We start from the raw sequence: 23,413 nt of genomic DNA, 5'->3' as shown, positions 1-23,413 counted from the left end.
AGCAATGTTCACATTTCCTATCAAAGACATTGACCACAATTATATTGGAATTTGTATCCCTCTGATGACTGATGTAGAATATTGGTACTTCCAAGAAGTAACCTTTATCTTTGAAATGTACTTGGTGTTGTGAATACATCCTACACCTTTGTCTTCTGTTTCTCCTAATGATTCACCTTACAATGCTTTCATTAACTTTCCATTGCTTTATTCATTTAGGGCTGCCCCACAGGGTGTAGATTTTTATTTTTATTTTGGCATAGTAATAAAAATGGGATTTGATGGTGAAGACAGTCATGCAAGTTTTTAGCAGTAGCTTGTGATTTTCTGGATTATGGTACAGAGGAATTGATAGCACACCCACTTTCTAAGATAAAAGGAGCCTTTTTCTTCAGAAAAAGAAATAGAAGATAGTAAAACCCAGGGATTTATGCATTTGATACCTGCTGTTGACATTGAATATGTGCTATCCAACAAAACAAAACCTTTAAACCCATTACATGGGAAATTACAAAAATCAGATGGTTAGGTGGTGCCACAGAGCAGGAGCAAAGCAACTTTATACCCCACAGAGCAGGGATACCTGAGAATGCTGCGTGTAGACAAGAAGACGCTTTGCAAGGTAAAGTTCTTGCACAGCACAGTGTTGGGATGTTGTTGGCAATGCAACAAGCTTTGTAAATAATTTCAAAGGTTCCCTAAGCTGACTGCTGCTTGCAAAGTTATCTAATACAAGCAAGAAAGTGCTGCCAAAGAGGTGGGGTGCTTCTCTGTCCAATGGCATGCAGCACCCTAAACATCAGTGTAGGATAAAGGACCTTTTCCATTCTGTACCATGATCTGGTCAGTGAAAAGGTGTTTACATGGCTTGAAATGAATGCTTTTAGTTTTCTTTTTTTTTCTTAATCTCCTGAAACATTTCCTAGCTTAGTCTGTTTATGGTCATACTTTCTATGAATTTTTCATGATAAACAGCAACAGGTTTGGTAAATAATTAATTGCTTCTATAAGCATCTTACAGACACATGCACCTGGATAAGAGACAGTTTTAATTATGAAACACTGTGGCATGGGCAACCTATGGGCTACTGGGCTTTGTAAAACCTAATTTCAAAATGTTTATTAAACGATCAGTTATAAATTAATGATTTAGAGGCGATTTTCAAGGAACGTTTGACCACATTTATTTTCCAAATGATAATTGCTGTAGGTTCATTCTCCATCTGACCCATTCCAACACCTGTGACGAGAATGGTTTGGAGCCACTCATAGATCAAGCTGGTTATATGAGCGCTGATCCACAGTGGGACTGGGGGTGCTGTGAAACTCCACATTGCAGCTCTTTGGAGTCATGCATCCCATGGAGGTCCTGGAGGTAACATAGATAAAGTCTTGGTCTGGAGAGACACAAATGGCTGTGATGTTCCCATAAGAGCTCCCTCCTCATAAAATGAGAAACCGAAATGATCCTTTGCTCTTCTCCATGCTTCAGCTAGCTCCACCAAACCACACTTCCCTGGGAAACCTGGGGTCTTGTCCTAAATAAACAAAAACCTCATTACAACAAAACTTGTGCAACGAACCAGATCATAGTAGGGAAAAAAGAAACACATTGTGAAAGAGTCCCACAAACCCTTCCACCACAACCAGCGATCAAAGGAGCTTTGACTGACAAGATTTCAGCACCTATGCAAAATTCACCCCTCAAACTCAGAGAGGGACTGCAGCACGTGGGAAAAAGATAGTTGCTTTTTCCAGCTATTGCTTTCTCTATTCACATCCATAGCCTAAAATGTGTTTCTCTTGTGCTGAAACTGAGCTGGTGAGGCTACATGGAGTGGGCAGAGATGAGCGCCTCTTTCTGGGGGCCTTGACTATGAGACTGTGGCTTTAAGCTGTGGGGAAACCCAGCTGTCCTTGCATGTGTTGAGGGCCTGCAGTGGCTTCAGCCCCATCTTCTTAGAGAATAAATATTTCTCTCCTAATAAATCCCCTTTATACGTTGATTAATGGAGGCTGATTGAGAGTCTAAGGGGGAAAAAAATAAAAATAGTCTTTTCACCTGTTTGAAAAATAGCTTCACACACCAACAGCCTCCTCACCCTCCTCCACCTTCCTCCCGTGCCTCCCAGCACGCTGCCTGGCTGCATTTATACCCAGCCTGTGCTCAGTCCTGGTTCAGCTCCATTCTCCCGTGCTGGAGCCACTCACCGTGCACTAAGCGAAGTGGCTGCAGAAGTCACGCAAGCAGGTCAGTGCCTGGGCCGTCTGCTCTCAGGGGACAGATCCTGCACAGGAGCTCAGCCTGTGCTGCCATGTTGGAGCTTCCCCCGGCATCTCTCCTACCGGAGCTAAAATCACTAGGCCGGATTGATCGAGATGTCAGAAGTACATTTTCCCCAGAGGTCAACTACATTCAGGTAATGATGCAATGCTGCAGTGCACTCCTCCTAATCCAATCAAATAACGTAATGGTTTAGGCTCTATCAAATAAAGTTCAAGGTAAGCATGTGAAACGTGGCTGCTCCTCAGCTGCTGGCAGCTTTCCTAAGTGCTGAGAATCAGATCAGAGGAAGATAAAAAAAGAAAAGCCCATCTCCAAAGAAAAACTTCCATGCAGACACACATTTGGAAAAAAGACAATGCTTTAGTGCAGATTTCTTTGCCAGGCTTTTTATAGTTGTTTTTGTTTCACTCTCATCTTCCCATTTTAAAGCCTATTTATTTTAGTTCCAGATGATTTCTAAATTTGCTGATGAATCTGGGTGCCTCAGTTTATGAGGTGAGACCATGTCTGGACGGGGGTGTCCTGATTTGTTCTCAGACGTGAGCAGACTCAGTACTTTGCATAAACCCAAACCCTTTTTAAAACATCTCAAAGTGGGTGTCCAGGAACTGGTATGCCAGAATATATCAGTAATTTCTGGAACTCTTTGGCCTTCACCTCTGGGTCTGCGCATCTTTGCTCAGGAAAGTCATCAATGTTACTTGAGCAGTTCAAAATATCGCATCAGGGATTATAGGTCTCTGTATAATTCAGTTGATGTAGGATAAGCACTGTAATATTGTTTCAATATGAATTTAATCCATTGAATAGTAAATGCACCAGCAAAACTGCACACAGGTATTGATCTGATTTATTCCATATTAAATGTTAATTGAAGTTTCTCCATCATTGCTTCAAGTCCTGTGAATGCTGCCCAGCTGTGTTAGAAATACATGCACATTTATTTTTTTACATAAAGTGGTTCATTCATCCAAGCAGCATGCAGTAGCACCTAACACACCGGTTGTTTTCCATGCAGAACATTTGGATGAAAGCGAATTGGAGACACTCTGAAGATCCATCTGCTACCTCACTTTATCCCAGTGACTCATTAGGAAGAGATTTTGTGGGACTCAGAAGGAGCCTGCCACTCTCCTCTCTTTGCATATTCTGGTCCCCAGTGAAACATGTTTTGACGTTGTCCTTTTAAGTATCTGTGGCCCAGATTTCAAGGAAGTAAGCTTTTCAATGAGCAGGGTGCTGGGCATCTTTATTGGGCAGCTCCAGGATAAGGTCAATACTTAATTTTTTGTGAGTTAACAGTACTATTAATATATAACCTGCTATGAAGGAAAAGGAAGCCCTGAGTTCATTATTTAAGTCTGGATTCCTTCTTCTGTTTCAGAGCCCCTGACTTTTGTTTTCTCAGGAGCCTGATGTGCTCATCTCCCCATTTAGATGCACTTCTGCAGTTTTTGCAGTGTTCCTGCTCTGGTGTGGTTTATAAGGGGTGAAGCAGATCCTCTACACTGATTTATTTATGTTTTCTGCCTCCTGTGTGCCCACAGGTCTGACTCTGCCTAAGCAAGTGCTTCTTTGGAGTCTGGTTGCTCTTTCTGAGTAAATTATGTGGTTGCCAGTGTTTACCAAAGGGATTTGTTGACTGGAAGAAATGCAGCTATTTATTCCCTGTTGTCTGTGACTCTTGCCAGCTGCAGTTCTGACCTGTGCATTGTTTTCTGAAAAGTACATCACCCCAGCCAAGGCTTTTGTTTTGCTCAGGTGCAGCTCTTATGTGCACGATGTGGTTTTCAGTTATTTCATCAGTTGTTTTTTTGGCAAGCTTGTGATCAGATGATGCCCTTCATCACCACATAAGCGTTGACCATGACAGACCCAGTTATCCCTGGGCAAAACCTGAATGATCACAGACCAATGGGCAATGCACAAGCCTCCATCCTCTATCCAAACCCAGATCCCTCCAGGCTTTCCATTGAGAGTACTTGATGGGGCAATCAGGCTAGATCAGGGAAGAAGCCATGGTAAGTGTGTGCTTCACATTATTTTGGGATATAAGGATTTGGTCTTGTTGTTCCTTAAAGATCATGACTCCCTTGGATGGTGGCAGATGTTGCCTATCTACTGGCCCATTGCTCTCCCCTCCTGCTGGAACACTCCAGCCTCATCTGCAGAAGTCCTGGGGGAATGGGGATCATTCTGACAACCTTGTGAGCAACCACGGTGGAGGCAAACCACCAGCAGCACAGGGCACGAAGCTGCAAAAGCAGCTCCTGAAATGGTACCAATAATGCAAAGTGCCTCTCGACCGTCTTCTAACCAGACTCCCTATCTCTTGCTTCCGTGCATAATAAAATACGATATAAGAACTGTCCTAATCTGGAGAGATGCTGCCTTAGATAATGGAACAGTTTTCATCTTTTCCTAAATTTTGATTCTATGAAGGAATGAACAAACAGATCTCAAGGTCTGAGGCATTTGAGGGAATTTGACTTTGGCAAAGCATGTTTGGAGCAATCTTTTCAAGGTGTCTTTTATTTGTCAACATTTGATTTTCCAAGTACACTGTAGAGTGAAAGCTGTGCTTTCCAGGGAATAAATGCATTTAAAGATATATGTTACCCTGAGATATTCCTTTATAATGCCTTTTTGCCTGGGATAAGGTATGAGTGCAGGTATCTGAAGTAAGAAGCTGGCTCTCTTTTCTTGGGAAACATGGACATTATGGCAATGTCTGTTTTTCTCTTGTGAGGAAGTAACCGGGACAGTAAATGGTACAGTAAGAACCATTCATGCACAAGACTTCTATAATGCTGTTCTGCTGACAAGCTGACACCTGCTAGGAAATGGGTTTTACTTGCTCCTTAAGTGGATAATTTTGGGGGTATGACAGTGAAATGAGGGAATCTGACAGGAGCAGACATTGTGATGGTGACAAGGACAGGCAAACTTCATCAATAATAAGTTTATTAGGCATGCAGAAATAAACAATTCTCTACTTTCTGGGTTAAAATAACATTTCTAGATTGTATTCCCTGAATGTTTATTTTTGTTTTTTCTATTTTTCTGACAATTATATGAGGGAAAACCTCCTTACCTCCTCCCTTGTCCTTCTAATCCTTTTAGCCATAGGGTAGGAAAAAAGTGCCAAGACTTGAGCTCAAGGAATAAAGGACGAGTGTGGTGCAGAAATTATCCGTTCTGGCCTTGCAATTTACTCCCTGCTTTCCCTCCAGCAAGTTTCTCAGTGCCATATACAATAAATGATTCAGAAGATTAGACAAGTATCCAAAACATGCAGTGTGCTGGGTGAAGAGGGGCTCACCATCCCTGTGCTCAGTACCCAGCTGTCCTGAATGAGCCAGCAGAAGATGCTGATGCAGGGAGGTCTAAATCTTGGCCATCTGCTACTTCATTCAGAGCTGCAGAGGTGTTCCCTTTTCCTCTGAATCCAGCCTTTGGCCATCCCTAGAAGGTGTCAGAGCTCCTTCTTGTCTCCGCATTGTCTCCAGATCTGTGTGGCTTCCCTGCTTATCCTTACAGAGCTCCCTCCTGACTGTAGAAATACAGTTTTTAAACATGGAAAAGGAGGAAGGGGAAGGTCCTTCCCCCACCCAGGGTAGTGGGGCTGGAAGATTATTCCTCCTTGATCTCATCAGTGATAGGTATCTGTCTAACCTGCTCTTTAAAAGTTCTGTAGTTGGAGCTCCTTAAATCATCTGAAGTCACTCTGCTGCCCTTCTTCAGGAATACCTCCAAAAGTCTAACATAAACTGCTTATTCTTTATTTTTTTCTTTTCTTTCTTTTTCCCCATAGGTCTTTGTCATTAACAGATCTTACAAAGGATGGAAAACCACTGGTATACCCCTCCTCATACCATCCTTTCCTGAACAAAGCAAAGCCAGTTCCCCACAGGCCATTTTTAAATCTGCTATCCTTGTAGTTATCCTCTGGACTTCCTCCAATTTTTCTACATCTTAGTGGAATGTCCAATACTAAACACAATATTCCAGCTGAGGTTTCACCACCGAGATAAAGGAGAATAATTCTAGTTACCTACTGTGTCTTCCATATGTTAATTTGGTCAAGAATGAGATGCACTTTTTCTGCAAGAGCAGCATATTACTCAGTCGCATTTAGTGGTTAGCTCTCACCCCAACTTCTTTTCTGCATTATTACTGCTCAGCCAGTTATTTTCCATTTTGCATCTGAATTCTCCTTCCTAAGAAGAGCACTTACTTATTGATTTTGTTTTTGTCAGAGCAACTCTTCAATATGTCAAGATCGTTTTGGTTTGTGATCCTGTTCTCTGGGGTGCCTGTAACACCTCTGACTTCATCAGCAAATCTTATGAGCCTTCTCTCCATCATCATCCAAGGTAATAAAAATATTGAATGGACTACATCCATGAAAGACCCTCACAGGACCCCTTCTACTGCCCTCTGAGTTTGATAGCAAGCTTTAATTAACTGTTGAAATGCTGCATATGTCTGAAGACATGTCTGTACCTTAAGGGTTCATTAAAGAGAAGGGGTTTAATGCATGGACACTCCTCGTGAACTGCACCAGAGCACTGACCACTTGCTGTATGTAGAGGGGCAGACATAGGTGGTTGGGCTTTTTTTTTGCTTCTCCTCTCAACTGCCATTGGGAATAATCAAGTTATAGGTTCTCATCCAAGGCAAAATGAGTTACCATTTCTTTATAGAGGCACTTCCAGCTGTCTGATGTTTTCCAGTGGGAAAAGGACTGAATAGGGCAGTTCTTGTGAAGCAGCTAATGCATGGCAGCTTCTTAGGCTTCTGACTGTCTTTCCCCAAGGTAGCTGAGATAAGTTGGCTCATTAGTGACAAACTAAACATAATTTGAATATTTTGTCTTGTTGGGACACAGAAAAGAGCATACTGAGTGTGAATAAGTTTGTAATGATGAATCCATATTTTAGAAATTTCCTCTATACCATCTTCCTCTTGGCTGCTTACAAGACAAGAAACTACAGAAAAGCTTCACTGAAGACAACTTAAATTGCACCTACCACTGCCTCTACATCCAACACTTGTGATACTTTGACAAGGAGGAAATGTTATCAGTCTGACATGATATGTTCTTTGCAAATCCCTGTTGGCTGTTTCCTATCATATCTTTTTCACCTTGGCAGCTACAGGTAGTTCATTAGTTCCTTCCAGAATCAGTCTAGGTGTAAAGGTGAGGGTGACTGGCCTCATGATTTTGGGTCTTCTTTCCCATCTCTCCAAATACTCTCCTTTCTCTGCTTCAGTCTTCTGGGATATCTCCTGTTTTTCATAAGTCCTCAGATGTAATTGCATATGGTTCAGATTGCTTTGTTGAATTCCTTCACAATCCTTTGGTGAATTCCATTATTCCTTACAAAACTGAATGAAGTTGAAATCCTCTATCTTATCTTCATCTCCTTTAACCTATTCATTCTCTTTTTGAGCTTGTCCTCTAGTTAAAATTAATTGCCCTAATGCTGTTCATAATTTTTTAAGCTGTTCATAATTTTTTAGCATAGTCTGCAGCAAAGACAGTATTGAATTCTTCAGTCTTCTCTGCATCGTGTGCTATTTGCTCTCCCTCCCTGTTAAGTAACAGACAGGCACTTTCCTGTTTTTTTTTTTTTTTTTTTTTTTTTTTCTTTTCTTTTTCTTTTTCTATTTCTAATGGTTTCACAAAATCTTTTCCTATCACTCTTTATGTTCCTTTCAAGCTGTAACCCATTTTGTCCCAAACCCTTTCTGATTTTTTCGTTGTTCATCCTTAATCATGAACCCTTTTTTGTCTTTTTTAACATTTTTTTTAGTTTATTTTTGGGCCCCTAAAGAGCTCCTGATGCAGCCATAATGGCTTCTAACTGTGCTCTCTGTCCTTTCCTTGTATCAAGACAGGCTGCTATTGTGCCTTTAATACAGTCTCTTGCTGCAACTGCCAGCTCTTCTGTACTCCTTTATCCCTTAAATTATCTTCCCAAGAAACCCTTCAAATGAGTTCCCTGGGTTTGTTGAAGTTTTCTATTTTATTTTATTTTTTGGAAGTCCATTATCCTTCCTTTTTTTCCTTGACTCCTTCCTTTTTCTTAGAATAATGATTCACAGTCCTTCCACCTAAGTCACCTTCCCTTTTTAGATTCTCTACCAGTTCCTCTCCATTTGGCAGAACCAAATCCAGAACACCTTCTTTCCTTATAATTTCCCTTGTTGTTATATCTCTTTCTAATCCATTTCGAGAATTTTATGGATGGTTTGAATCCCACCATGCTTTCCCAACAAATATTTTGACACTTAATATTCCTTACTGTCACCACATCCTGTCCTTCAGATGTCCACAATCCAGAGAAGAAGCATCTCCTCCCATTACTCCTCATACAGATATCAGCAAGCATACATCGCTTCTGAACTTAATGGGAAATGCACATGTTCTTGATGTACAGTACAACAAACTCTTTCCTTTCTGTGTTTCTAGCATAAGCATGTCTCCCTTGTGAAGACATTTCAGTTCTCCTATTTACCCCACTTTGATATCCTGGTTCCTTCCCAATTTCTCCAAGATGATTATTACTATTTTTGTTTTACTCTAATGATAGTTTAAACATAGTTTTAAAAGTTTGGAAAGATCTCAATAGAAGATCAACACCAAGATGGATACCTACACTGCCAGGCTGCAAGAACAGTCCCCAGCTTGCTTTTCTGCTCTCAGTCATGGTTGATTCAGCTGTAGCAGGATGTCTGAAAGAGAGTTAAGAAACCAAAGTCATACTGGATCAGATGACGGTCCTTCTGGTTCAGTAACATCTGTCTATGGTCATAGCAGATGCCTGAGGAAAGAACATCAAAATAGAGCATACATATAATCATGTTGCTCTACTTCTATGTCATACCCTCCTACCTTCTGGCAGCCTCTAGCTTGTGGTTTTCCTGAGCTACAGGTTGTTTCTCTGCTTTGAGTTTAACGGGCCCTGATAGTCTTTTCTTCCATGCAGTGCCTAATTGCTTTTTGAACCTATTTATAACTTCTACAGCATCTTATTACAATGAATTCCATGATTTAATTATGCACTGCGTGAACAAGCACTTCTTTGTGTAAATCTTCTGGTTGATAATTTCATCTGATACTCACCAGTTCTTGTGTTGTGACTCCATGCTGTGTAATATTCTGTTATAGCCTCTCCACGTCTCTTCCTGTTCATCTAAAGGCTCTCTCCCTGCTTGGAGCTCTTTATCTTTGATCCCCTTTCTTGTCCTTCACAGTAGCCTTTCAAGTTCTTCTGCACCTTCCTGAGATGGGATAACCAGAAATGCACACACTGCATTGGGAACACCACTAATGCATGCTGGACTGGAGTGAAATGTTCTGGTTTATACTTTATCCTTTTATTAATAATCCCTAACATGTTATTTGACTACTGACCTTCTGCTGACTTTGTGCAGACATTTTCATGGAGCTGTATGAAGGTACATTTAAGGTAGTGGTTTTGTTTGTTTGTTTTTGTTTGGTTTTTGTTTGTTTGTTTTTGATATTTTTTTATTTTTCTTGCCCCCCATACATTCCTTTGTATTTATTGGCACGGAACTTAATTCTCCATTTTCGATCCCAGCATCAAAAGACCATTCTGCAACACTTTGCGATTTTTATGACAGCATGCAATATCGTATCTACTGCAAACTTTGTTGTCTCATTACTCAAGATCGTGTGTCTCTACTCAGGTGTTGTCTCTATTGATTATGTGGTTATTCTGGACTCTCACATCTATTGATTTATTTTTATTTGTTTATTTTAAATCAGTTTCAAAAATTGATTGAGATCAGAGACTTTTTGTAGGCACTGTAGACTTACATTGGAAATTTTTAAGTGCTTTTTTGATGCCCTCAAATAATCTCTCTGAAGTTGAAGGGTTTGTTTTTATATGTGGCTGCTGAAGAGTTTAGACTGGTAATTTACAGTCGTTAAGTGATCTGGAGCCTCCTCTAGCTCTGACTTTAGTAAGCTCCCTGTAGTTATGAAACAGGTGGTTTTCCTTTAAGAGTTCATATAATAAGTGTTAAGGGCACTGACAACACGGAAATTATTATCTTTGCTTTGAGGAACTGTGGCATTTTTTGCAGCTGCAGTTCCAAGCAAGTGTTTAGTAAGTGGGAGGCACTGCAGAGCAAGTCCCTTTATCCATCACATTACCCTAATAATTAAATTGTCAGCCAGGGATGTCAGGCTTTAATAGAAAAAAAAATTTGGAATCAAAAAAGTGGTAAAAAAAATTCTGACTATTCCTCTAGTTAAGCCTATAATTTCTTTTCTCTTAATCATTATGTTTGCATAAGGCATTGCTCAGAACATGCATTTTAAAATGTTTTTTAATACTTTTTGTATGTTTTAAAATAACAAGAAATTATTTAACCACTCTCCATTGTTCCTTTGACTCTGGAAACCATTATCTTAAGAATCACTGGTAATTTTTTTTAAAGTGCTTTATTTCTAAAATGAGCTCCAGGGGTGTTTCTAGAATCTCCAGACACCTTTTATTTGAGGATGTAAATCCACCTGACAGTCTGCTTCTTCTGAACTGTGGTCTCATTCTCCTCATTGTCAGGACATGGAAGGTCTCTATTAGAGGACAACGACACACAGAACCTCCGTTCTTCTGTGTGGGATGTGGATGGCTGTCCTCCCACTTTTGTTCCAAACCTGGATTTTTCCACGGAATTTTTCCTGCTCTCTGCTTCCCAGCTTGTGGTTCAGATAGCAACATGCTTTTCTACAATGAAATGGGTGGCACTGAACTGGGGCCACAGAGACTGATTAGGAGATGATGAGAAAGATAACAGTGAAGTGATATATTTGTCCCTGCCAGGTGGCTCTGCCTTGACACAGAGGCATCATCCTTCAAAAATATAGTGTTTTTCTCCCTTTTCTGCCTTTCCTGTCATGATCAGTCATGCCAAATGAATGATAACTGTAACCATGAACTTTGACATGGGTACAGTTTTCTCTGGGAAAGACACAAAACCCCTTGGGACATTTTTCTCTCATCAGTAGAGCCACTGGATGGAGAGCAAAACCTGCATTATCAAATCCAGGCAAAGGCTGTTTAATACAGAAGACTCAATGGTGTATCTTATCCAGACAATACCAGTGGCCTCAGATGGCTGACTGGTCTATATATATACATCACTGAATATAATATATTCATACGTAAAGAAAAAAGACCAAAAATCAAAATGATCATCTATTCTTGGAATAGTCATGAAGAAAATAACAATAGCAATGTCCACTTCTAAATTTTGACCCATATTTCTCTACACTTGCAATAATGAAGGAATACAGCAGACACCCTGTTGTGTGAATGGCTGGAAAATGCTGATTTCTTTTTGTTATCACTTTCTTTAATGGCTCCCTGTAGTATATGACACTGTGACTGTCATCGCCTTTGTCCTCTTCTAACTAGGACCAGACAGAGAGAAGTGCACGGTTTTAGTATCCCATTACCAATTTCCTGAGCAACAGAATGCCAAGTTCCAATTTGCGTTCTAATTTTAACTACAGTATAGATTTTTAAATAAGCCTGAAGCTTCCTATTAACATGAACTGTCTGCTCCTTTGGTGCTCTCTCATCCCATTCTGATCGACCCATGAATGGGCTCCCTGTATTATTCATTGTACAGTAAATTAAGCTTTTAGTGTTAAAGGCTTTCAAGTGTAGCGTTCCTTCCGCAGAACTCATTACCTGAGTCAATACACAAAGCAGAAGCGCTTAATAGATTTAAAACATCTAGTATCTGCTTTTTTTTTTTTTTTTTTTTTTTTTTTTTTCAGTTGTTATTAAGACTCATGAGCATTTGTTATTCTGGTATTATTCCTTATTGTCCTAATATTAATTTCATTAGTCAGTGAATATGCACTATAGAGTTCCAAAGTGTCTTTGTATCGCATGAACTTTAATTAGTCTTGAGGCTTTCTAAAAAGGGTTAGGTAAATGAAAATTATCATAGCAGACTGTAGCTTTGTACACCTTCAGAAATTAGGAAATAAGAATTCAGCATCTGTGGGGAAATAGAGATAGTAACATAGCAAAAACTCCATCTACAGCCCCCATTCCAACCAAGAAGTCTGCAAAAATGAAATGCAGGTTTAGGCTATATACTTCTGGGTTTTGTTATGGTCCCTGAACTTTGCCTTTGTGGGGAAAAATTTGAATAAGGGTATTGCTTCTTGGCTGCATTTCCCTACGTTACTCAGTGAGGCACCCTACAGCTGTCACCCACAGATATGTGACCCTCTATATCATTTTCGGCAGGAAGAATCAAAAATTTAACTTGACTACATGTATGTGATCACAAACTACTCAGGTAGTACTTCACAAAGATGGCCAAAAAGGTTACCTCCCTCAAGCTGCTCTCCCAAGCCTGTGAATGGCTGTAGCTGTAACACCTAACATTTTCTTTCCAACACCTTCAGTGCCTGAAATATTCTGTGCTCCTAAGCTGCAATGTTCTGTCTCCTTGCTCCTAATGCTGGGCCATGCATTAGGCTGAGTCACTGAAACCAAAGCTTTGAAAATCTGGATCATTTTACAGATGTATGTTACAGTGATTTGGGTCCAACATACCCCACGCCTTCTCTTGCCCATTGACATAATTTCCATCAAAAGCCTCAGAAACTATTTCAGGAGCTCAGCAGAAGCCGTGGAATTCAAAACTGTCATGAGGAAGAAATAGACTATGGAGCTCAAAAGGAGACTGGAAAGATGTGAACTTATCTGGTGTAAAATAGAGACATTAAAGGGACAGCACCCTCAGATGCAGCCCTATGGGTAAGATTTTTTTCACAGACAGCATGCACGAATTATGTGTGTTTGGGGGTTTGCTTCATTTTCAAAGAAAGTTGAGATACAAAAAAAGCAGCTTGCAGAGCAAACACTACCAAATATCCCAGAACTTCATAGTCTGCTATTTGATCCAAATCTAAACCCTCCTGGGTTTTATGGCCAGACATTTCACTGCTGTTAGTTGAGAAGCAGACTCCTACTGTGCAAATACTGGTCAACCAATGACTTGTTTAATTGACCTTGATGTAAAAGCCACGGGCAAAAAAATAGCTGCTGCGTGTCATAGGGGACCAGTACATGGGTAGAGCAGTGATGGTGTTTAGACCTGAAGTATGAATGAACAGGAAAAGTTAACCATTTTGCTCCTAGTGTGAGTTCCTTTTTTTTTTTTTTTTAAAAAAAAAAAAAAAAAAAGTTTTTGGGCAACCTGATCTAGTGGGTGGCATCCTTGCCCATGGCAGGGGTTGGAATTAGATGGTATTTAAGGTCCCTTCCTACCCAAACCTTTCTATGATTCTATGACTGTGGGATATCAGCTGCTTTTGTCATGGATTTGGGTTTTTCTGAAAGGCACATACAGGCTCAATCTTTGCAAAGACTGGAGTATGGAAAAGAGAGTGACATGATGGAATTTGCCTCCTCCCCAAAGATTCAAGTCCTCCCATATTTTCCAAGTTGGTAGCTCCGTGAAGACATTTAAATGGTTAAAGCAAAGATCATCTTCCCTTTTTGATAACAGAAATAAAACAGGGAGAAAGAAAACAGTAGGGGTTTAATGACTGCATTGTTGGGAGTTAGTAGTCAGTCTCTGGGAGCTTAAACTGATGACCTAACACAGGAGGTGGGTGTAATGTATTCTGTTGCACTGGGTAATGTATTCTGAGCCTCTTGGCTCCAGGGGAGGGAATGAGGAAGAAAAAAAAAAAAAGAAAAAAAAAAATCACAGAAATAATCCCGATTAAGGGAAGAAGTGATTTCAGCTCTGTTGCTGCTGAGCAGCCCCTCCCTGCTTGTCCCCATCTTCACTCTTCTATCAAGGTGAAAACAAGAAATCAGTAAGCCAGGAGTAGTGTCAGTGTGGAACATCTTCCAAGCTGCCTTTGTCTGCTTGCTAATAATGAAAGTCTATTTATAGCTCTGTGCAGAGCAGAGAGAGTGTGCTGTGGGTGACGACGTGATATGGATTTCACAGTCCATCAGTTTGGATTTCAAGTTTACAGTCCTTTCTCAGACTAATTGAGAAGTCAGACACTGTTTTGGGATGTTACAGGCAATGCAAAATAGGGCACTTGGTGCTGTGCTTAGCGAGCATTTGGGGTCAGCTTGGCTGGGGAGACATCAGAGCACTCTGAGATTAGTCGGGCTCTGCACAGTGGCCTGAGAAAACCCAGATCATGAAGAGAGGCTTTGCATGCTGAACATCAAGGTGCTTGTGGGGTTGATATCAGTCATAGCCCATCACTTCAAAGTAATAAATAGCTGAAGTCCCAGATCAGACTGTAGTCTGGCTCTGAGGTCAGACACTATGGACATGAGGGCATGGATGTACCTATGCAGCAGAACCTCCCAACCATCTCTCTTCCTTCTGCCCATCGTGGAGCACCTCTCTTCTTCTGCTGCACCTTTCAGCCACCAGTACCCTGTTCCTACAGCTGTTTTGGGGTTGCACATTGAAAAGGTGCCAAAGCCCATGCTACAACAAAATGGAAAGGGGAGGAGATGTTTTGGCACAGCCCAGGTCCCTCATCCCCCTTTTGCTATACTGGCATAGCTGAAGGGTGGTGTCCAGGTGAAGACTGAGAAGTGCTGGGGGAGAGATGTTGTTCCCGACAGGGAGGAAACATCTAAGATAAAGCATTGATTGCAGTGCCTAATTTTAAGCCCTTGCGTTTCAGAGCTTTAGTCTTTGTATTTCAGCTTTTTCCTGCTATCAGGTGAGTCTGGTGTTATTTTAGGCAGTGCTTATGCTGTTTTAGGGCAGGGAGATAGACTACGTAGCCTTCTGTGTTTTGACTAACTAGAAAGAGCATGGTAAGGCTCAGTAGTTCCATACAAGAAGAAACTGTCTAAAGCACTACAAGTACTAGATCTTTATTTAAGAGTCACTGACATGTGGTTTTACTTTTCCCTAAGTCTTTAAACATAGGATAGCACAAGTTGCAGTTAACTATTTATGACTGCAGCAGTGGCTGCTCTCAGCTTCATGGTCAGCTCTTGAGGAATTTTAGGGTCTTATGGGATCCTGAACACAATCAACACTGAGAAATCAGTAGGTACCTGGTCCAGCATTCACAAGAATGTTTAGATGATAAATTTCATCATCTCAGTGGAAATTCATGTGACATCTCCTCAGGTGACATCTGGCCACTAATCATAGAATCATAGAACCTCTTGATTTGGAATGGACCCACAAGGATAACAGAGTCCAACTCCTTTCTCCATACAGGATCATCCAAAAAATTAGGCCATGTGTCTGAGAGCATTGTCCAAACACTTCTTGAACTTCATTAGGCTCGGTGCCATTACTGCCCTGGGCAGCCTGTCCCTGTGCCCGACCACCTCTGGGTGCAGAACCTTTCCCTAACCCCCAGCCTGACCCTCCCCTGTCCCAGCTCCATGCCGTTCCCTCGGGTCCTGTCGCTGTCCCCAGAGAGCAGAGCTCAGCGCCTGCCCCTCCGCTCCCCTCGTGAGGGAGCTGCAGGCCCCCATGAGGCCTTCCCTCGGCCTGCTCTGCCCTAGGCTGAACAAACCAAGGGACCTCAGCCACTCCTCATACATTTTCCAGACCCTTCACCATCTTTGTTGCCCTCCTTTGGACACTCTCTAATAGTTTTATGTCCTTCTTACACTGTGGCACCCAAACTGCACACAGTACTTGAGCGCAGAGCAGAGCAGGACAATCCGTTCCCTCAACTGAGTACCAGTGCTGTGCTTGGGGCACCCCATAACATTGTTGGCCCTCCTGGCTGCTAGGGCACACTGCTAGCTCATGTTCAGCTTGCTGTCAACCTGAAACCCCTAAGCCTGTGGGGCTGCTCTCCCAGTCTGTATGTAAAGCCAGGGTTGCCCCTTCCCAACTGCAGAATCCAGCACTTGTTCTTGTTAATATTGTTGGTGTTTGCCCAGCTTTAATTTGTCAGGATCTCTGTGCCTCTCTACCCTCAACAGATCAACATTGCCTCCCAATTTAGCGTCATCTGCAAACTTACCTGTAACACCTTCTATATCAATATCCAAGTCATTTATGAAATCATTGAAGAGATTTGGCCATAAAATGGAGCCCCAGGGAAAGATTTGTGATTGAAAAGTCGGCATGGGATCTCAGCAGAGTCTGAGGTGCTCTGCACCAGCAAGCAGACCCTGCAAAGCATGTCAATAAGAAGAGGCAACAATGAATTAGGCCTGATCAGTTCTGTTTTAAAGCTCTATGAAGAGTTTGAACCTAGCGCTCGGACAATACAAACTCTAGCACCCACTGAGTTTTATTTTAGTGGGATTTAGAGTCCCTATTTCCATTTTCCCTGTCCTCTCACTTCCTTCATAGGTTTTCTGTTAAGTTCATGTCCTTTCAATTGTAAATCAGTTTACTTTATGTAGTCTGATTTCTGATAATAAGAAACTTCTTGGTTGTGAGAAAAGCAAACAAATTGCATCTTAGCCTCTCGACATTCCCCACTTTCTCCTCCTGCTCAAACACTCCCACACACAGTATTTTTTTCAGCCTTAGGAGGAGCAGTGCTACAGCCATGAGTTACTAATTTCATGAGTTCATAAGGTCAGTGATCTGATAAAGCCTGCTCACCTCAGATCATGTTAGACAACAAAGACCCGGAGCTGTGTCCCATGAGGAAAAAGTGCTGGATTATTCTGCTTTCTTACTGTTGGTAGTATGCAATAAAGACATTGAGAAAGGAGAAAAGGTAGTTAATTTAGTCAGTGAGGTTAAAAATATGCTCTTAGAAAATGTAAGAAGCAAATTCCTAAATTGTTACATGTTCTGATAAGAAGCAGTCTGAGTACAACATGTTGTCACTTGTCAGAAGCAGTTTGCTTCTTCCCTTTGCTTGAGTAGCCTTTGGGTTCAGTTTCTGCACAGGCTAAAATGCAGCCCAGATCATCTGGTGATGACTGTATCATTTCCCTTCTATTGAAGAAAAAAATAGCTCCCTGCTAAGAGAAAAATACTACAGCTTCAGGATTACCAGTTATATCAGTTGCATTCTAGGCTCGTAAAATCTCCAGCTATTGATCATAAACTATGTATCTGTATGGTTTCTCCCTGTACTTTGCTCTCAATCAATTTGATTTATTTATTTATTTTTAAGAATCCTAATCCTTTCATTAAAAAAAAGCTCATCTTCCAAAAACAGCAGAGGTCTGCTCACTGAACTTGTGCAGGAGCTGTATGAACTAGCTCGTTTTGAATCAGAATCTCTGTTTTAACATTACTTGAATGTATACATCCTCTGTGGAGCTCTGGTGGGAGATGCTTATTTAAGACCTGGAAGGATGCTGTTGTCGTTTTTAAGCCCTTGTACCTATAAATTAAATGTTACCTATGCCATGTGACCAAGTGGTTAATACACTCTTCATCATTTGTATTGACTCCACTCTTCTCTGTAGTAATAATTGATACTTTGGTCTTGTTCTAAGACTCATTTAATCTTCAAAACCCTCTGCAGCTGACTTCCTAGAAGACTGATGTTGGTGGAGGGTGCAATTCATGGTCATAATCAATCCTAAATTCTTTGTATGAGCCATGAACCTCCAGTCTGTCACACTTTCCCACACAGCATTAAGTTCAGCACAGCACTTTGACTCCCTTCTTTTGAGGACTGAAAGATTTCTAAGAGGCTTCCAGTACCACCTTCATGTCTTCCATATAGCTGCCTACTCTTATGGATAATTCTCTTTCATTTTCTAATTACAATTAACGGGCCATCACTGAGAGAACTGGGAAGGTAATATGGTCTATAGCATCAGCAATAAACTGATGATGGGCCATAAAACTGATAGGGCTGGGCAGTGTGATGTACAGAAATCAAATGTAGAGCCAAGCTGGTGCAGCCACAAAGTAGTGTTGAACACAGGTATGTGCAACATCTTGGGAGCCTTATTAGCATGATAGTATGTTAAAATGCTCTTGAATGCTCTGTGTGTCTTGGAGAACATACAATTCTACAAGGTACAGATGGCTTGGCTAGTGTGTATTGAGTGTTGCCTTTTTTTTTACAGGTAAACTCTGCTCCTAGTCGGTATGTCATGGGGGAAGCAGAAGCATACTTGAGGGGGGAAGAAGAATTTAACGGCTTCTGATGATGGTCTTGGCATCTGAAAGATGTGGGTGTCACAGGTATGTAGAAATAGTGATTTGATGCACTTGGCACAGGGCTGCTGTGTTGGCTCAATCTCATCAAGGATAAAACAACTTCTTTGATTCACTCAGGGCCTGGATTTTTACTGTATTTTCCAAATGTGCCAGTGGCAAGGGGTGAAGGGGAGGGAGATGAGGGAGAGCCTGAGAGAGCTGGCAGTGAGTAACAGCATATCCAAGCACTGACAGACTCTGGTGGCATAACTTAATTAACTAATGGCCTGTATAGAGCTGTAATGGGATCCGAAAACAAAAAGCTTTTAGCAAAACTTAAAGCCAGCAGCATCAATAACAGTGAGCTGAGGGCACTTATTCCCTGTGTTTTTTCCTGTAAGGCTGGTGACACAGCCCCTCACCTAATCTCTGTCCCTAACGGCGTCTCCATCTAGTGTCCCTGGGCAACAATTGCAGCCACTTGGGTCCTCATATCCCGCTTTTGCTCCCACATGGCTCAGAGGTTTCATCGGGAACCTACAAAAGCTTTAAGAAGAGAAAAACAAGGGAGTTTCTGGAAGGGTGCTCCATGGAGCTGCAGCCACCTCCCATGGGTGTCTCCAGTTACAAGCTGCTTCCCTGACGTTTGAGGGTTATTTGGCTTATCCTGCCACCATAGGGCAGGTGTAAATTGAGCTTTTCCACTTCTTTTTCAAGGGTGTTCACACCCAGGAAATGTTTTTTTTTTTTTTTTTTTTTTTTTTTTTTTTTGTCTCAAGTCCAACTCTTTAGAATTCTTTCAATATCCTTCTGATATTGAAGGCAAGGTTTCAGGCTGTTGGGATGCTCCGTTGACTTCATGCACCTACCTTCAAGGGCAATTTAGTGTATGGGAAATGCCTGCTGCCCCAAAACATAATCTCCAAACTTCCCACAGCATTATTCCAGCCTGTGGCATATACGTGGGTGTATATTCCCATAGCTGTGAAGTCTAATGATGTGCACTGTTTAGGCAATATTGTGTCTAAATTAGATAGGCTAGCAAAATCTGTCACATCACCTTCACCTCCTTCCTTCTCTGCTGAGCTTTTAATGAGATTACAATAGAATCATAGAACCGTTTGTGTTGAAAGGGACCTTAAAAATCACCTAGTTCCAACCCCACTGCCGTGGGTAGGGACACCTCCCATCAGACCAGGTTGCTCAAAGCCCCATCCAGCCTGGCCTGAACACCCCCAGGGATGGGGCATCCACAGCTTCTCTGGGCAGCCTGTGCCAGTGCCTCACCACCTTCATAGTGATGATTTTTTTCTTTATATCTAATCTAAACCTGTTGTTTCTTAGTTTAAAACCATTACCTCTTGTCCTATCATTACAGTCCCTGATAAAGAATCTCTCCCTATCTTTCCCTTTTAGATACTGGGAGGCTTTTATCAGATCTCCCCAGAGCCTTCTCTTCTCCAGGCTGAAAAACACAAACTCCCTCAGCCTGTCTTCACAGGGGATGTGCGCCAGCCCTCTGATCAGCTTTGTGGCCCTCCTCTAACTGGCTCTATAGTAATCAAACTACAGTCTCTATTTGCACCACTATTATTAATTTGTTGCATGAAGATGTCACCTCTCTTCCAAGCACAGCATCCCTGAGGCCCCAAAGCATGCACATATGGTGACACACAGCTCTGTTCCAGCAAGGTAGGTGGTCGGGCTGTTCTTCCTCTTCTCCTAATTTCCTCTCCCATGCACGATTCTCTTTTAAAGGTGAAAGTTGCTGGCTCCCTGTCACGTCTTCCTCTCAGCACCATATTTTTTAAACGAGGCCAAATGCAGTTCATTCTGCAGGCTTATGGGAGCTCGCTGGACATCAGCAACGGCCGAGGCAGAAAGTAAGCATGGACATATGGCTCTTGGCCGAACCTCCTGCCTGTCAATGGCTGGCAACTCGTCTGATATCTGTGGTGTTTCAGGGAGAGCGGGCAGAGCACTGCCAGCTCCTACATTTAGTGTTGCTGGTTGCAACCTGCCAGGGACAGCATATGGTCCACACTACCTACGGAGAGAGTTGGAAAGGAGATGGCTGCAGGTCCCCCACTGTGATTCAGGGCATGCCTGATTCTGCCAGCTGGTACCAGCCAAAATGCCATACAAGCTAAGTTTCTCAGAGCAATCCCAAGAGGACACCCCACAGTCAGCCAGAAAACTGGTAAAGACATCAGGGAAATAAAAACAGGGATGCTGTGCTCTGTCCCACTTAACATCAGTCCACCAAAGGCATTTGGGAACCAGGTTGCATGTGTTTCTAATGAAAATGAAAATTATGTACTTGCTCTGTTTTCACCTGAAAAGAGTACAGCATGGACAGGGCAGTGATATTCTCTTCCAGAATGACCTAACCTAACAGTTTGCATCTTACTCTGGGAGAAGTATACCTCTTTGGAGTCAGTCATCTTGGCATATGGAATCAGGACACCAAAATCGATCACCTTAGGATGCAAGGGGGCTGTTGCAGGGATCCACAACACGTGCCTCCCAGCAATGCTTTGGAGCTCCAGGAGGACATCCTTATCCAGGGATATGCTAAGATATTCTCAATTACATTATAGGAATCCCATTTCAGATGTGGGGAGATTTGGTCTTGTGGCTCCAATGGAATTTATATTCTAGTTTCTATCAGAATGAGCAGAGAGTCCTAAAGCCAGCTTTTGTCTGGATCTGGGACAGACCTTCTTGCACAGCTTGATGGGTATGCTTGGAGGTTTAACTTCTGTCCATTTGGGTGGAGGAGAAAAAGGAAGACTTTGATCCTCTGGCAAAATGATATGACTCTGTACTCTTCCTGCATAAAGAGGAAACTTGACAAATACAGGGAATTTTGAGGCCAGACGTGAATTCCACTACCAATCACAAGACAGCAAGGGCCATGACACAAGCACAGGGACAGATACTACTGCAAAGGAGTAGCAGACTTGGAGAACATCTTTGCTGAGGCTGGTTCATATTGCATGTAACTGATCAACAGCAAGAGCAGAACTGTTTCATTACATGTGTAAGACTTCATGTCAATCAGGAGTGTGATTGCAGCTGTTGCACACATGCCTGAAACAGCTTTTAATTAACTAACATCAATGAGCTGAGCACAAGGTGCCTTCAGAATCACAGGAGAATTATGTTATGACTACACTGCAATTAGTACTTAAGTTGTCTTGTTTAGAGTTTACTTACGCACCTGTCTGCTGCCTTATTGTGTGGCCTGGATATTCCCATTGAAAAGGAGAGGTGTGATATCCTGGCATTCACCTCTCCAAAATCCACTGGGAGGACGGTAACATACTCTTCACATTTCTGTCCACGAGAAACAGTGGTGCCAGCCTGAGTGTAGTCTTGATTCTGATTTATTATGTGAAGTGACTTTTTACAAAATAGTTAACTCTTCTGATTTCTTTTTTCAGTTTTCATTTGGGTCAGACAGGGGACTGTGTCTTTCTGTATCAAGAGGCAAAACTTAGCACAATGCAGTCCACAACTCAGGTGGATAAAGACAGTGTTTCAGCATAAAGAGGTGATGACAGTAATTGTCTGGATCAGAGAGACAAAGACCCTTTGTGATAGCCAATAAGACTCCCCTGTGCCCTCTGGTTGTCATTAAGCACACAGCTTTGAAAACAGCAAGGAGCTTAACAATTCTAGAAAAACTGAAAATCATTAAAATGAGTTAGTTCATAGTTAATCACAAATTCTCCATGAAAGGTGAAATGCTAATTATTTCCCCCTAATTAGGCTAAAATCCTCAGAGAATTCAAATATTGGCATGACCGATGGTTTACAGAGACCCAGATGACACCCACATACCACCTAATTAGCAATGACTTTCCACAGAAGGCACCTCTTTGAAGCGTTACATTTTCCACATGCTTTTTCATATTAACACTGCGAAAATGACCCTCCTCACTTGCTACAACAGGGGATGAGTCAGACACATCACCGCAGAGCACCCAAAACCTTCTCCAACCAGAATAATCCTTGTAACACTTGCTAATAACTGAAAGCAGAGGGGGTCTGTTCTGATCTCCCTGTCAATGGGAGTTAAGTGTGTGTAGGGAAGAGACAACACAATCGAAATGAATAATTTGCATTAGATACACATTATAATGAATACACATTAACCATCAGGGGATAATTATCTGGTTGTATTAGTAACCAGGTCATGCTTTGGTCCAGGGCCCTTCTGCCTCAAGATACAAATTATTTCAGTCTCCAAAGAGCAACCATGCTTCAGAGATATCCCAATTAAACACACAGCTGCTGGAGAGAGCAGAGTTGGTAATTAACCATTAGTGTTAGACCTGTATACATCCCTCAGCTCAGCTATTATTGTTTCTGCCCTAGTAGGAGGCAAGAAACATGGAACTTCACAGACACAGGGACCATGCTTTTGACTGGATACCTGATGAACCATCCCATTCTTTGCCCATCTGGACCCTACAGAAAGGAAGCAGAAGTTTCAATCTACATTCTTGGTGTACTTGTCAGCTCTACAAGTTGTTCTGTTTTGTCTAGGATTTAGTCGGTGCAGAAATGTGAATAAATCATTCTCACTGCAGCACAGAAATATAGACACTCGTATGCATGCCTAGGAAGCAGAGGGTAAACAATGGGCAAAGCTGGAAGTCAAGCTGTATGGAAACGTGCGTCTCTGCTGAAAGCATTTTCTTATGTAAAGAAGACTGGCATTTACTGTAGGCCAATGATCTGGGTTGCAGTTAACAGTAAAGAGAAATCTCCAGGTGTATCAGACAGTGCCTAAAGAACCTAAAGGAAGAAACAAAAACTGTGAATGAAATGTGGCTGATGTGGAACATGTTCTTCCTTACCTCCTCAGTCTGTCTCCCCAAATCTATTTGACATATTTAATAATTAAAGTCATAAGGAAAAGATCCTTTACTAACACAGATATTGGCCTCCTAAACCCACAATCCATATTTTGAC

The 23,413-nt window shown here is 41.8% G+C and overlaps 2 long non-coding RNA genes across 2 annotated transcripts; one reads left to right on the top strand and one right to left on the bottom strand.

Moving 5' to 3' along the window:
- Nucleotides 1-892: 892 nt before the first annotated feature.
- On the bottom strand, nucleotides 893-2,318 carry LOC116486500. The gene is made up of 2 exons (XR_004252960.1): nucleotides 2,212-2,318; nucleotides 893-1,538 (listed from the first exon to the last, which is right to left on the bottom strand). It is a non-coding gene; the product is annotated as an uncharacterized LOC116486500 (long non-coding RNA).
- A 1,901-nt stretch (nucleotides 2,319-4,219) lies between these two features.
- Nucleotides 4,220-20,112, top strand: LOC116486574. The gene is made up of 3 exons (XR_004252977.1): nucleotides 4,220-4,308; nucleotides 18,358-18,475; nucleotides 19,847-20,112. It is a non-coding gene; the product is annotated as an uncharacterized LOC116486574 (long non-coding RNA).
- Nucleotides 20,113-23,413: the final 3,301 nt, after the last annotated feature.

Source organism: Aythya fuligula, chromosome 2 (assembly GCF_009819795.1).
Source record: "Aythya fuligula isolate bAytFul2 chromosome 2, bAytFul2.pri, whole genome shotgun sequence".
In the NCBI taxonomy this organism is placed as follows: Eukaryota; Metazoa; Chordata; class Aves; order Anseriformes; family Anatidae; genus Aythya; species Aythya fuligula.
Note: the sequence above shows the minus strand (reverse complement) of the source record. Positions and strands in the feature narration are given on the sequence as shown.